Source organism: Pristiophorus japonicus, chromosome 12, assembly GCF_044704955.1.
Source record: "Pristiophorus japonicus isolate sPriJap1 chromosome 12, sPriJap1.hap1, whole genome shotgun sequence".
NCBI classification, from domain to species: Eukaryota; Metazoa; Chordata; class Chondrichthyes; family Pristiophoridae; genus Pristiophorus; species Pristiophorus japonicus.
Window position 1 is genome coordinate 104763722 of NC_091988.1, and position 15699 is coordinate 104779420.

A 15699-nucleotide genomic window follows, 5' to 3' on the forward strand; every position below is an offset into this window, starting at 1 on the left:
GTTTAGAGGGGGAGTGTCTGCACTTCCATAGCACTTAAATGCGCTCCAGTTGGGTTTAAAGAAAAAAAGGCCAGTGACCCAACTCTGAGCATTTACAAACCAGATCTGACCCTGCATTGGATAACGTCAAACCCAAATGGTGTAAGATTGCCTCTCCTCTCGCACTGGTTCTCTCGGGAGTCCGGCATGGTCATGCCTCAATGCCAGAGTTAAGATGCAACTTTAGAATCAGCAAAACACAAACCAGCTCTTGGATGTCAGTGTATAAATTAACCTTCATTAACAAACACTCCCACTTTTTATTTGAGACGTTTTACTACATTAAAAGCGCTATATAAATGCAAGTTGTTGCTGTTGTATCTTGTTACTTCTCTTTGGTAAGTACCTGTATTTCAATTATCCTCGTTAGGAAATGCCTTCACTTTTATCTCATTAGGAAGGATCCTTGCTACATAGGAACATAGGAAATAGGAGCAGGATTAGGCCATTTGGCCCCTCGAGCCTGCTCCGCCATTCAACAAGATCATGGCTGATCTGATCATGGGCTCAGCTCCACTTCCCCGCCCGTTCTTCGTAACCCTTCACTCCCTTATCGTTAAAAATCTGTCTATCTTCGCCTTAAATATATTCAATGACCCAACCTCCAGATCTCTCTGGGGCAGAGAATTCTACAGACTTACAACCCTCAGAGAGAAGAAATTCCTCCTCATCTCAGTTCTAAATGGGTGACCTGTTATTCTTAAACTATGCCCCCTAGTTCTAGACTCCCCCATGAGTGGAAACATCCTCTCTGCATCTACCTTGTCGAGCCCCCTCATTATCTTACATGTTTCAATAAGATCCCCTCTCATTCTTTTAAACTCCAATGAATATAGGCCCAACCTATTCAACCCCCTCATCTCTGGAATCAACCTAGTGAACCTTCTCTGAACTGCCTCCAATGCAAGTATATCCTTCCTTAAATACAGAGACCAAAACTGTACACAGGTGTGGCCTCACCAATACCCTGTACAGTTGTAGCAGGACTTCTCTGCTTTTATTCTCTATCCCCCTTGCAATAAAGGCCAACATTCCATTTGCCTTCCTGATTACTCACTGTACCTGCATACTAACTGTTTGTGTTTCATGCACAAGGACCTCCAGATCCCTCTGTACTGCAGTACTTTGCAATTTCTCTCCATTTAAATACTAATTTGTTTATTTATTTTTCCTGCCGAAGTGGATAACCTCACACTTTCCCACATTATACTCCATCTGACAATTTGCTTTCCCACCTATCTTTGTGTCATCAGCAAACTTGTCTACATTACACTCGTTCCCTTCATCCAAGTCATTAATATAGATTGTAAATAGTTGACGCCCCAGCACCGATCCCTTTGGCACCCCACTAGTTATCGTTTGTCAACTGGAAAATGACCCATTTATCATGATTCTCTGTTCTATGTTCATTAGCCAATCCTCAATCCATGCTAATATATTACCCCCAACCCCGTGAATTTTTATCTTGTGCAGTAACCTTTTATGTGGCACCTTATCGAATGCCTTCTGGAAATCCAAATACACCACATCCACTGGTTTCCCCTTACCCACCCTGCTCATTACATCCTCAAAGAACTCCAGCAAATTTGTCAAACATGATTTCCCCTTCATAAAACCATGCTGACTCTGACTGTATTATGCTTTTCCAAATGTCGTGCTATTGCTTCCTTAATAATGGACTCTAGTTCGAAACATACCCCTGCACATTTTATAACACAAGCTAACAGCTGCCCTGTGCTGTTTTTCAGAGGTTCATAGCAGCTAGGGTAAAAATGTGCGCTTGCTGGAATGCCAGCTGCAATCACTAGTGATACTGGAGGTGCCTATACTGCATGTTGTCCTTGTCTCATGATGTTCTGAGCCCTGTGCTCACACCACAGTCCCATTATGGTATCTATTATTTAATTTTGTTTAATTATAATTAATGTTTATTTTACTATGGTATACGCCTTATTGTATTATTTACAATGTCATTTGAATTTTTTTTTTCGCCTATGTCTATCTGCGAGCACATTTTGGCTGCTGCTTCGGACCCGAGCCTTTGACGTCTTTTTACACTTTCTTCTCCTGCTTTTTCTGTCTTTTCCCTCAATGGTCAATATCTAACATGTAAAATTGTTGTGAAGCACCTTGGGACATTTTACAACGTTAAAGGCGCTATATAAATAAAAGTTATTATTATCTCCAATGCCCACCTGTCGCATCCTCCATATCATGTGCTGACCTCTATTGCCATTTGTTAGCTCTCTGCTGCAGCTCCACATCACCATACTCTACGTGCTGCCTATCCGCTGTGTCCATGGAGTGCCATCACTAGACTAGCACACTCCATGCTGCACTCCACGTTACGACCCACATCAGATTCAGGATGCTCTCCCTGTTGAAGCCTATGCTATTATATTTCCACAAATCTCCGTAATACGCACCCACCACATTGAGGTCAGGGATCTGCAATACTTATGGGAGATGGGGACAAGAAACAAAGAGAGAGAGAACTGTACAACAGACCTGGACAGCTGAAGGAATAAAACAGAATTGAAAAGGTAAGAAAAATGTAGAAATTAGATTGAAACACGAAAAGTAGAAAACAGTAAAATGGGGAACAATAGAGGGGGATACAGGGAGAGCAGAGGGGGATACAGGGAGAGGGGAATTCAGAGAGAGCCGTGGGTTATACAGGGTGAGTGGGATACAGGGAGAGCAGAGGGGGATACGGGGAGAGCAGAGCAGGGGGAGAGGAATACAGGGAGATCAGAGGGGGATAGAGAGAGATCAGAGGGGGATACAGAGAGAGCAGAGGGAGATACGGGGAGATCAGAGGGAGATACGGGGAGAGCAGAGGGAGATACGGGGAGAGCAGAGGGAGATACAGGGAGAGCAGAGGGAGATACGGGGAGATCAGAGGGAGATACGGGGAGAGCAGAGGGAGATACGGGGAGAGCAGAGGGGGGAAAAGGCGAAAATCAGAAGGGGGAAATGGGAAGAGCAGAGGAAGAAAACGGAGAAGAGAAAATGGGAAGAACAGAGAGGGAAACTCATGTATATAGACCATGTATACTAACTGTATAGTCACAAGATGTACCACCAGAGGGCACTGTGTTGGGAGACCTGAGGGTCACCTGCAGGGCCCAGTATAAAAGGCTGCCCACCATGCTTGTGCCTCACTCTGGAATTACAATAGATGGGACTAAGGTCACAACAGCTCAAGTACAATACTAGATCTCGTGGAGTCATTCACAAGAGTATTAAAGACGTAACAACTGGCGACGAGATTACGAACTTTCACGCAAAAATGACTAACGGTGCATTAGAAAGGTTCTCAGAGGGTGAAGATTGGGAAGCCTTTACGGAGTGGCTCGACCAATATTTCGTAGCAAACGACCTGGTAGGCGATGATCCAGCCACGCTGGCAGATAAGCGCAGAGCTATCCTGTTTACCCTTTGTGGGTCCGCAGTCTACGGCCTCGTCAGGGATTTGCTTGCACCAGAGAAAACAATGACCAAGTCATACGAGCAGCTGAAAGTGCTAATTCAGGACCAACTCAAACCGAAGGAGAGCATCCTCAAAGCCAGGCATCGATTTTATACACACCACCACCCCGAGGGCCAGGAAATCGCGAAGTACGCTGCCGACCTCAGGAGGCTGGCAGGACCGTGTGAATTCGGCGCATCGCCTGCTGATGCATTGCGGGACGTCTTCGTAATTGGCATCGGTCATGAGGCCCTTCTTCACAGACTACTGTCTGCTGAAACCACCGTCACTCTACAGAAGGCCATCAGCAGCAGCCAGGCGTTCATGACCTCAAGCTGCAGCTCGAAGCAGATGATGACTCACTCTCAGGACTCAAACCCGGCAAGTACTGTAAATAGAATGGCGCTTTTCACAGGCAGAACTGTTAAATGTGAATCTGCCCAGGGCAGAGTGTACAGGCCCCCGAGTCCTTTAACTCAGAGTCCGCCGAGGGGTGCAAACGTAAGTCGAGTAGCACCATGCTGGCATTACGGAGGTAATCACAGGGTTCATCAGTGTCGATTCAGAGACTATTTGTGCAAAGACTGCAGCACAAAGGGCCACCTCCAGCGATTGTGCAAAAGAACTGTGACTCACCACGTGGAAGAGGAGTCAGCAGATGGCTGTGAATCCAGCACGGATTACGAGGAGATGGCTAGAGAGGCAGCTCAGTCCCAGGACGAAGTGTATGGAGTATATACCTGTACCACAGATTGTCCTCCAGTGATAATGGAAGTCGAGATAAATGGCGTTCCAGTCTTCATGGAAGTGGACACGGGGGCGAGTCAGTCAATAATGAGCCAGGAAGCCTTTGAGAGACTATGGAACGATCAAGCTGAACGACTCAAACTGGTCCCGGTTCAGGCAAAGCTGCGCACCTACACCAAGGAACTAATATCAGTTGTTGGTAGTGCAGATGTAAGTGTATCCCATGATGGCGCGGTGCACAATTTACCATTGTGGATTGTTTCAGGTGATGGACCAATGCTACTTGGAAGAAGATGGATGGGGAAGATTCATTGGAACTGGGAAGACTTCATCCCTCCAGCGATCGACGTCCCCCGTGCTCAGAGGCAGAGCAAGTCCCCACCTTCAGTTAGACCAGGCACCGGAGAGCAGATCCGCGCAGCCCCCGAGGCACAAACCGCTCATCACGACTACGTGGCGGTGATCTGGCCGAAACGACCCGAATGCACCTTCCCGGTTTCAATGGCGGACTCCTGGGGAGGAAGATTGGATCTGAGGGCGCCTTCCCAGTTTCAGTGGCAGCTTCCCTGGGAAAGAAGATCACGGCAGTCGACATCATGGACAGGGAAAAGATGGCGTCCAAACCACAAGGTGCAGCGCTAATGGAGCAACGACACGTGTTCCATGCAAGGAAGATGATTGGGGTAAAAGTAGTAAGGCCATTTTAAAGGAGGCCAGTAACCCGCCATTTTTGAATGAACTGGTTGAAATTGGTAACCAATGTAAAAGTCCAGCTGTAACGAGCAAAATGTTGTTGAACGATGACGGGTGCAAATTACAATCAGCCAATTTAGCGGGCGAACACCTAACGGTCATATACAGGTCCAGTGGGCTACCCAATGCTATAGCCTGCGTCCCCGGGACCAGAACGATGCATCATAAAGTGTCCCCATAGCTGACAGAAGTAGACAAGCCGCAGAGTAAACGATCCCCAGAGAGCAGAGGCACCGGCAGCGATACCCTGCCTCAGATCAGTTTAACATTGCAGGCACCCGATGGCACGGGCCAGAAACAATAAACTGCTCCGATGCTCGCGATCGGCTACCGTCGCCCACCACTTGGGGGGGGGAAAGGCACAGCCCACAAACCCACCCACCACCACGGCAATGCCCAAGAGCGAAGGGTCACCCGCATCGGCTCCTCCGAACAGGACCTGGACCAGCCAGGATCCCAAACTAGAAAGTGCTTACAACGGTGCTCTCAAGGAAAGCGAGTCAGCAGTCCCCTGCGAACTGCTAGACAAGACGAGGCAGCCCCACCGTCGCTTAGACAAAACACTCGCTCGCTCAGACCACTTCCCAGGGAGCAGCAGCAACACTGTGCAAACGAAAAGGACAGGGAGGTCACCGACACATCAGCTGTCTTGGGCCTGCCCGACACTAGGAGACAAAGAGTCCTGAGCTCCGGCAACTCGGGCAAAGTGAGCTCACCTCGCCCACTAGCCTGGGGCGCTCTGCCGTCACCAGATGACCCGGATCTCATCCGGCCGTGCTGGAACTAGACTGTCCTTGTGTACCTGTACTGATATACCTGTACTCATCATGTAAGTGTACCATGCAAAAAGAAATGCAACTGTAATCCACCCAACAAATGTACCAAGATGTAAATGTAAAACCCATGTGATGAACTTGAATGCAACTTGTATGTAATGGATCATTAGCATGATCTCTGTGTGGGGGGGAGAATGGAATAGTCATGGACTCACAACCAGAAACCACTGGGACCTCCACTGGCAACAAATCTCACTACCAACCTACCCAAGCTAGAAGCAACCCTCCGATGGTCAACCAGGAAGAGCAAAGCCCAGGTCACCGTCAATGTACGAGTCAATTTGCATTAAAGACTTGGGGGGGGGGGGGGGAGTGATGTCATGTATGTAGACCATGTATACTAACGGTATAGTCGCATAAGGTCGCAGAGGGCACTGTGGTGGGAGACCTGAGGGTCACCTGTATAGGTGTGCAGGGCCCAGTATAAAAGGCTGCCCACCATGCTTGTGCCTCACTCTGGAGTTACAATAAATGGGACTAAGGTCACAACAGCTCAAGTATAATACCAGACCTCGTGGAGTCATTCATAAGAGTATTAAACACATATCAGAAATGGAAAGAACAGAGGGGGGATATAGAAAAAAAGAATGGGACAAGAGTTGATATACTGAACTCTGCAGAAATAGAAAAGTTTCTTGCATATTTAACACTTGCTCATATTTTAATTAACTACAATACAGGAGACTGTAAGGTGCAGTCACCGCGTGCCAGGAGTTTGACCCGAGTTTCTGCTGAATGGTGCTATGTCGTGTTCCATGTGCTGTTACTTTATGATATATATTTATTAATTACTCGCCCATGAAATTTGCATTTTATTTTCCTGGCTGGATCTGTAGAAATTTTACTCCTAACTTTACAGTCATTGTTTTCAAACCAACTGCTTTGAAATTACAATGTTCCCTCTAATTATTATTGCACTTGGCAGGCTACACACTACTCTGAGTGCAATGTTTTTGTCCATGGGCAGTTTAAATTTTACAACAACATAAACCATTTAAACCATCCATGATAGAGAATTCAAGCTCTGCAGCCTGGCTGCAGTTTTTGAGAAAACACAGACCACATTGCATTAAGTCATCAATCAACTTGACATTTTAGGACCTTGGATAGCGAGCCAATTAAAGGTTAAAAGAAAATCAATTGAGCCAATAAGGTCAAAGAAGGCGAGTTCTTTTCTGTAAATTGAACCAGGTATAAGTACAGCCATTTTGGCCATGTGGTCTCAGAAGGACAAAGGCCTGGCTTAAAGCCAGAAGCTTGTTGCTGCTGCCAGAATAAAGTTACATTAAAATTACAATCGGAGTTCGTATTTCATTGGAAATTAAGAGATCTAACAATTTTGGTGTCATGAACAGGATCGCTGAGGAAAGAAATTGAATTTTGGACATCGGACCTACATACTGAGGTAAGGACTCCTCTTTATAAAGTCTAAATTCTAACGTCAAAAGTCTAAATTCGACTCTCCTTCTACGCGATTCCGAAAGCCTCCGGTTTGCGAACCCTCCGGTTGGTAGTCGGCTCGAGGTCCCATAGACGTCTAACTTCAGCGGTGTGTTAGTTAATTAATCACCGACCTACTGATCAGCTGGAAAGCCTTCGACTCAAGACCCCAGTAAAGAAATCAGTATTATGGCAGCAAGAAATAAGAGCAAAGAATTGCCTACAACTGTTAAAGGCGGGCAGGCACCAACAGAGGTTTCGATAGATGAAATCCTCGAACAGTTGAAAGAATACATAGAGCAACAATTCAACTTATCTAAAACCTGTATTAAGATCGAACAAAAATACGGAACCTCCAAAGGACAATGGTCCTTGGATGAGATTAAAAGGGTCTGGGGAAAAACGACCCGTATGAAAAATAAAGAGCGAACTAGCCGTTATGGGACAGATCCGAAAGCCGAATGAAATTATAATGCGTTCCCATCATGATCGAGAACTGACCAGTACAAAGGACCAATTGCAAGCTGTTTGTACACAGCTGCGACAGAAAAGATTTGAACTTGAAAAGTCGGAAGCGGAAGTTAAAGATCTTAAAGGTGAAATTAAAGATTGGAAAAAATCATTAGGTCAAAAGACAGTAATAGGAAAAGGAAATTTTATCGGTCAATTTCCAGGGTATGAGAATGACGTGAGTAGCACGTGTAGCGAGTTGGTCGTACCGCAGGGAAAGGGTCCACAGCCAGATAGGGAATGGAAGACCAGCAGGAAGAGCAGTGCAAGGAAGGTAGTGCAGGGGTCCCCTGTGGTCATCCCCCTGCAAAACAAATACACTGCTTTGGGTACTGTTGGGGGGGATGACTCATCAGGGGAGGGCAGCAGCAGCCAAGTTCATGGCACCATGGCTGGCTCTGTTGCACAGGAGGGCAGGAAAAAGAGTGGGAGAGCAATAGTGATAGGGGATTCAATTGTAAAAGGAAGAGATAGGTGTTTCTGCGACCGCAACCGAGACTCCAGGATGGTATGTTGCCTCCCTGGTGCAAGGGTCAAGGATGTCTCGGAGCGGGTGCAGGACGTTCTAAAAAGGGAGGGAGAACAACCAATTGTCATGGTGCACATTGGTACCAACGACATAGGTAAAAAAAAAAGGGATGAGGGCCTACGAAACGAATTTAAGGAGCTAGGAGCTAAGTTAAAAAGTAGGACCTCAAAAGTAGTAATCTCGGGATTGCTACCAGTGCCACGTGCTAGTCAGAGTAGGAATCGCAGGATAGCGCAGATGAATACGTGGCTTGAGCAGTGGTGCAGCAGGGAGGGATTCAAATTCCTGGGGCATTGGAACCGGTTCTGGGGGAGGTGGGACCAGTACAAACCAGACAGTCTGCACCTGGGCAAGACCGGAACCAATGTCCTAGGGGGAGTGTTTGCTAGTGCTGTTGGGGAGGAGTTAAACTAATATGGCAGGGGGATGGGAACCAATGCAGGGAGACAGAGGGAAACAAAAAGGAGACAAAAGCAAAAGACAGAAAGGAGATGAGGAAAAGTGGAGGGCAGAGAAATCCAAGGCAAGGAACAAAAAGGGCCACTGTACAGCAAAATTCTAAAAGGACAAAGGGTGTTAAAAAAACAAGCCTAAAGGCTTTGTGTCTTAATGCAAGGAGTATCCATAATAAGGTGGATGAATTAACTGTGGAAATAGATGTTAACAAATATGATGTGATTGGGATTACAGAGACGTGGTTCAGGATGATCAGGGCTGGGAACGCAACATCCAGGGGTATTCAACATTCAGGAAGGATAGAATAAAAGGAAAATGAGGTGGGGTAACATTACTGGTTAAGGAGGAGATTAATGCAATAGTTCGGAAGGACATTAGCTTGGATGATGTGGAATCTATATGGGTAGAGCTGCAGAACACCAAAGGGCAAAAAACGTTAGTGGGAGTTGTGTACAGACCTCCAAACAGTAGTAGTGATGTTGGGGAGGGCATCAAACAGAAAATTATGGGTGCATGCAATAAAGGTGCAGCAGTTATAATGGGTGACTTTAATATGCACATAGATTGGGCTAACTAAACTGGAAGCAATACGGTGGAGGAGAATTTCCTGGAGTTCATAAGGGATGGTTTTCTAGACCAATATGTCGAGGAACCAACTAGTGGGGAGGCCATCTTAGACTGGGTGTTGTGTAATGAGAGAGGACTAATTAGCAATCTCATTGTGCGAGGCCCCTTGGGGAAGAGTGACCATAATATGGTGGAATTCTGCATTAGGATGGAGAATGAAATAGTTAATTCAGAGACCATGGTCCAGAACTTAAAGAAGGGGAACTTTGAAGGTATGAGGCGTGAATTGGCTAGGATAGATTGGCGAATAATACTTAAGGGGTTGACTGTGGATGGGCAATGGCAGACATTTAGAGACCGCATGGATGAACTGGAACAATTGTACATTCCTGTCTGGCGTAAAAATAAAAAAGGGAAGGTGGCTCTACCGTGGCTATCAAGGGAAATCAGGGATAGTATTAAAGCCAAGGAAGTGGCATACAAATTGGCCAGAAATAGCAGTGAACCTGGGGACTGGGAGAAATTTAGAACTCAGCAGAGGAGGACAAAGGGTTTGATTAGGGCAGGGAAAATGGAGTACGAGAAGAAGCTTGCAGGGAACATTAAGACGGATTGCAAAAGTTTCTGTAGATATGTAAAGAGAAAAAGGTTAGTAAACACAAATGTAGGTCCCCTGCAGTCAGAATCAGGGGAAGTCATAATGGGGAACAAAGAAATGGCGGACCAATTGAACAAGTACTTTGGTTAGGTATTCACTAAGGAGGACACAAACAACCTTCCGGATATAAAAGGGGTCAGAGGGTCTAGTAAGGAGGAGGAACTGAGGGAAATCCTTATTAGTCGGGAAATTGTGTTGGGAAAATTGATGGGATTGAAGGCCCAGGGCCTGATGGACTGCATCCCAGAGTACTTAAGGAGGTGGCCTTGGAAATAGCGGATGCATTGACAGTCATTTTCCAACATTCCATTGACTCTGGATCAGTTCCTATCGAGTGGAGGATAACCAATGTAACCCCACTTTGTAAAAAAGGAGGGAGAGAGAAAACAGGGAATTATAGACCGGTCAGCCTGACATCGGTTGTGGGTAAAATGATGGAATCAATTATTAAGGATGTTATAGCAGCGCATTTGGAAAGAGGTGACATGATAGGTCTAAATCAGCCTGGATTTGTGAAAGGGAAATCATGCTTGACAAATCTTCTGGAATTTTTTGAGGATGTTTCCAGTAGAATGGACAAGGGAGAACCAGTTGATGTGGTATATTTGGACTTTCAGAAGGCTTTCGACAAGGTCCCACACAAGAGATTAATGTGCAAAGTTAAAGCACATGGGATTGGGGGTAGTGTGCTGACATGGATTGAGAACTGGTTGTCAGACAGGAAGCAAAGAAAACGGAGTAAATGGGGACTTTTTAGAATGGCAGGCAGTGACTAGTGGGGTACCGCAAGGTTCTGTGCTGGGGCCCCAGCTGTTTACACTGTACATTAATGATTTAGACGAGGGGATTAAATGTAGTATCTCCAAATTTGCGGATGACACTAAGTTGGGTGGCAGTGTGAGCTGCGAGGAGGATGCTATGAGACAGACTATTATCTGAATGGTGACAGATTAGGAAAAGGGGAGGTGCAACGAGACCTGGGTGTCATGGTACATCAGTCATTGAAGGTTGGCATGCAGGTACAGCAGGCGGTTAAGAAAGCAAATGGCATGTTGGCCTTAATAGCGAGGGGATTTGAGTACAGGGGCAGGAAGGTGTTGCTAGAGTTGTACTGGGCCTTGGTGAGGCCACAGCTGGAGTATTGTGTACAGTTTTGGTCTCCTAACCTGAGGAAGGACATTCTTGCTATTGAGGGAGTGCAGCGAAGGTTCACCAGACTGATTCCCGGGATGGCGGGACTGACCTATCAAGAAAGACTGGATCAACTGGGCTTGTATTCACTGGAGTTCAGAAGAATGAGAGGGGACCTCATAGAAACGTTTAAAATTCGGATGAGTTTAGACAGGTTAGATGCAGCAAGAATGTTCCCAATTTTGGGGAAGTCCAGAACCAGGGGTCACAGTCTAAGGATAAGGGGTAAGCCATTTAGGACCGAGATGAGGAGAAACTTCTTCACCCAGAGAGTGGTGAACCTGTGGAATTCTCTACCACAGAAAGTTGTTGAGGCCAATTCACTAAATATATTCAAAAAGGAGTTAGATGAAGTCCTTACTACTAGGGGGAATCAAGGGGTATGGCGAGAAAGCAGGAATCGGGTACTGAAGTTGCATGTTCAGCCATGAACTCATTGAATGGCAGTGCAGGCTAGAAGGGCCGAATGGCCCACTCCTGCACATATTTTCAATGTTTCTATGTTTCTATGTACCCATGTTTGGATAAATTAAAAGCGCAAACCCGAAGACACAACCGAGGAATAGATACGGATTCTGAATCCTCTGACGATAAAGAGTCGGAGGATGAAGAATTAGGGGTGCACTTTGCCCCGTTTAAAAAAAGACGAGTTGCAGTCAAATCAGAAGAGACTGCAGATGAGGGCGGAACCAAAAAAACGAGGAAAAGGGTGTATGCAGAATACTTAGTTCATGATCCGGCAGACCCAGAGAACATTGATAAATGGTCCAAGGAATTGCCCAATACAAAGAAAGGGGGAGTAAAAACGTGGGACCAATTGGACCGCTTAAGAAATATATATCAACTTCATCCCTGGGACGGAATGCAAATTTTGACCATAATAGTGCCAAAAACACAGGGAAGAAAATTGCACGACAGGGTAGAAAAAGCTTTGGGGCAGGATGAGCAAGATTTAGATGCAGGATGGGAGACGATTAAACACTGGCTGCAAGCCTTCAGTCCAGCTAAGACAGACTGGGGAAAAATTGCAGCCTGCCAACAGAAAGGAACAGAGGAGGTCCTGGAGTATGATGAACGGTTTAGATGTACGTGGCTAGAACATTCGGGTATGAATAATACGGATGAGGAAATGGATGAACAAGTGTTTGGAACCCTGAAAGCAGCTTTCGTGGCAGGTCTAAAGCCAGAACTGTCCAAAATGCTTAAGGTAGTGTTACTGGACTGGGAAGGTAGAGGAACTACCTTTGCAGCATTGGTGGATCGATGTAACCAATTAGATCGGGATATGGGAGCTGAAGTCCGAGCTGTACAGGCTGTGGGATGGAAATCTCAGGATTCCGATAAACAGTTATTCAGAAAATTACCCGGAAAATGTCATTATTGTGGGAAAGAAGGTCACTGGGCCAAGACGTGCAGGGCAAAACAGAAAGGTCGTGGCTGAGGAAGAGGACGCAGCCAGGGATACAATTCAGCCAACAAACCAGGCTTGTCACAAGATAACGACCTCATAGAAGCATTTAAGCGACTGACAATACAACAACAGAAGGAGTTACTTGGGATAGCAAAAAACGATTAGAGCCAACCCTGGCCCCTCTCCTCACACTAATACAACAAAGGGGAGATGGGCTATATATAACTGTGAGGGTGGGTGATAAGGATGTGGACTGTCTTTTAGACACAGGGGCAGAATTAACATGCTTACCCCTACAATATGGAGACTTTTTGCCGTTGGATGGTAGGGCACGTACAGCCTATGGAGTTGGGGGCCATAAAGTGGAAATTAAAAGGACAACACCGGTACTTATAGGGCTGGGTCCACATGAACTAACCACGCCGGTCTGGATAGGCCCAGTAGATCAATCCCTTTTGGGAATGGACGTTCTAATCCAAGTAGATTCATCGTTGTATTTTGTGGATGGTCGGGTGACATGGTCAATTAGAACTTTGAAGAAAGAAGAATTGAAGGAACACCCAATATGGGCTAAAGATAAGAATGATTCTGGCTGACTCCAGATGGAGCCTGCGTCATTTACCGGGACCAAGCCTCCATGCACTAAACAGTATCCCATTAGTCCAACTGCCATCGTGGGAATCTTACCGGTTATTCAGCAATTGGAGAAACAAGGGGTGCTTATTAAAACACATCGCTCCTCCAATAGCCCCGTGTGGCCGGTACAGAAATCTAATGAGACTTGGCGTTTGACTGTCGATTCTAGGAAAGCTAACCAGTGTATTGATCAAAAAGCTCCTTTGGTCGCAGATCCCTCCACCATTTTTAATGCCCTCAAACCGGAACATAAATATTTCTCGGTTATAGATATGGCCAATGGATTTTGGTCGGTGCCTCTGGCACCGAGGTTTGACAGTGGTTTGCTTTCACTATCCAAGGACAGGGTTTCCACAACAGCCCTACGGTATTCCACATGGCTTTACAAAGCCATTTGCGAGAATTACCTCCCCTGTCATCCACAGTCATCCAATATGTAGACGATATCCTGCTAGCTTCAAACACGGAAGAACAGCATGAACAAGATTTACGAGCTTTGCTGGACCACCTTTGGCTGAAAGGACATAAAGCCAGCATCAACAAAGTACAAATATCCCAAGAAGAGGTTGTATACCTGGGACAAAAGATTTCACAAGGAAAGAGAGAACTTACCCAGGATAGAACTGCAGCCATTCGGGCTGTTAAAAAACCCACCACTATTCAGGAATTAAGGTCTTTTTTGGGATTGTGTAACTTTAACAGAAATTGGATTGACTCCTTCACACAGCTTGCTCAGCCACTGAATGATATCTTGAAGGGGAAATGTGCCTCTAAAGAAGCCATCACCCTCACTAAGGAACAGCAAGAGGCCTTCCTGAGTTTGAAAAAGGCTTTGTGTTCGGCACCGGCTCTGGGAATCCCCAACAGTGGTAAGCCATTTACCCTGTTTGTCCATGAGAAAGAAGGATATATGACAGCTATACTGACACAAGAACATGGGGATCGGCAAAGACCTATTGGCTATTATTCGGCAAAACTGGATGCGGTAGCCCTCGGATGGGGAAGTTCCATAAGGGCCATGGAAGCTACATGTCGAGCGGTAATGACCACTGCGGGTCTAGTCCTCGACCAAAAGCTGATTGTCAAGTGTCCCCACACCGTACATGCTTTGCTGTCTTTGAAAAGAATGTCTCAGGTGACGGCGGCTAGATGGACCCGCTGGACAGCAGTTTTGGAAGCTCCTAATCTCCATATCATCCGGGCTAGCCCGGTTAATCCCGCAACTATGCTCCCGATGCAAGAGGGGGGAGAATGTGAAGAGCATGACTGCGTGGAGATTTTAAAAGAAACAGAAGAAGCAGCCTTAGCAGCAGAGGAGCCTCTGCACAACCAAGACCTCATCCTGTTTACAGATGGTTCCTCCTTTGTTGACAATGGTACCAGAAAAGCAGGATGGGCAGTTACAACCTTATATGAGGTAGTGGCAAAAGGATGTTTACCCTCAGGAACGTCAGCACAACAGGCCAAGTTACGGGCCCTGTCAGAAGCATGTCGAATAGCAGAAGGACAGACAGCTAATGTCTACACAGATTCGTGTTATGCTTTTGGAGTCGCTCACTACTTTGGTCTGTTATGGCGGAAAAGAGGATTCCTCACTGCTGCTGGTACACCTATCCGAAATGGAAAAGAAGTCCGAGACTTACTAGAGGCCATACAATTACCTCAGGAAGTGTCCATCCTGAAGTGTAAGGCCCATACCAAGGAAAATACCACAGAAGCACAGGGAAATGTCCTAGCCGACCAGGCAGCTAAAGATGCCGCCTCACAGGGCGTTCCTCCAGAAGAACCAACACAGATGTGCAGATTGAAGCACTCAGGACTCTGACACGAGAACTTCAAACAATGCAAAGCGAGTGCTCCCGAGAGAAAAAATGGACATGGATTGAGGCAGGAATTAAGCTATGTGAAGATGGTGTCTGGAGACAAAGAGGTGGGGTCGGGGATTTAAAAAACATGCCCAGCTGGTAACAGACCGCTGTGTGGTCTGCCAGAAAAATAATTCTGGACCCATCACAGTAATGCCCAAAGTGAGGTCCCCTGCCCCTGTCGGACCAGTCCAGCATCTGCAGGTTGATTATATATCTCTTCCTTCATGCCAAGGATACACTAACATTCTTGTCATAGTTGACAGATTCTCTAGATGGGTAGAAGCTGTCCCAACTAAAAGAGCCACAGCCAATCACACTGCAAAGGTCTTGTGTAAGGATTACATTCCACGATGGGGAGTCCCGAGTAGCATTGACTCAGATCAGGGAACCCACTTCACAGGTGTTGTCTGTCAAGAAGTCTGTAGGTTACTGAACATTACGTGGGATTTACACTGTCCTTATCATCCACAATCATCAGGACAAGTAGAGCGAATGAATCGAGCTCTGAAACAACGGCTTGCCAAATATCACCAAGAAGGAACACCATGGCCCCAGGCACTACCAATAGTGCTATGTAGCATTTGGG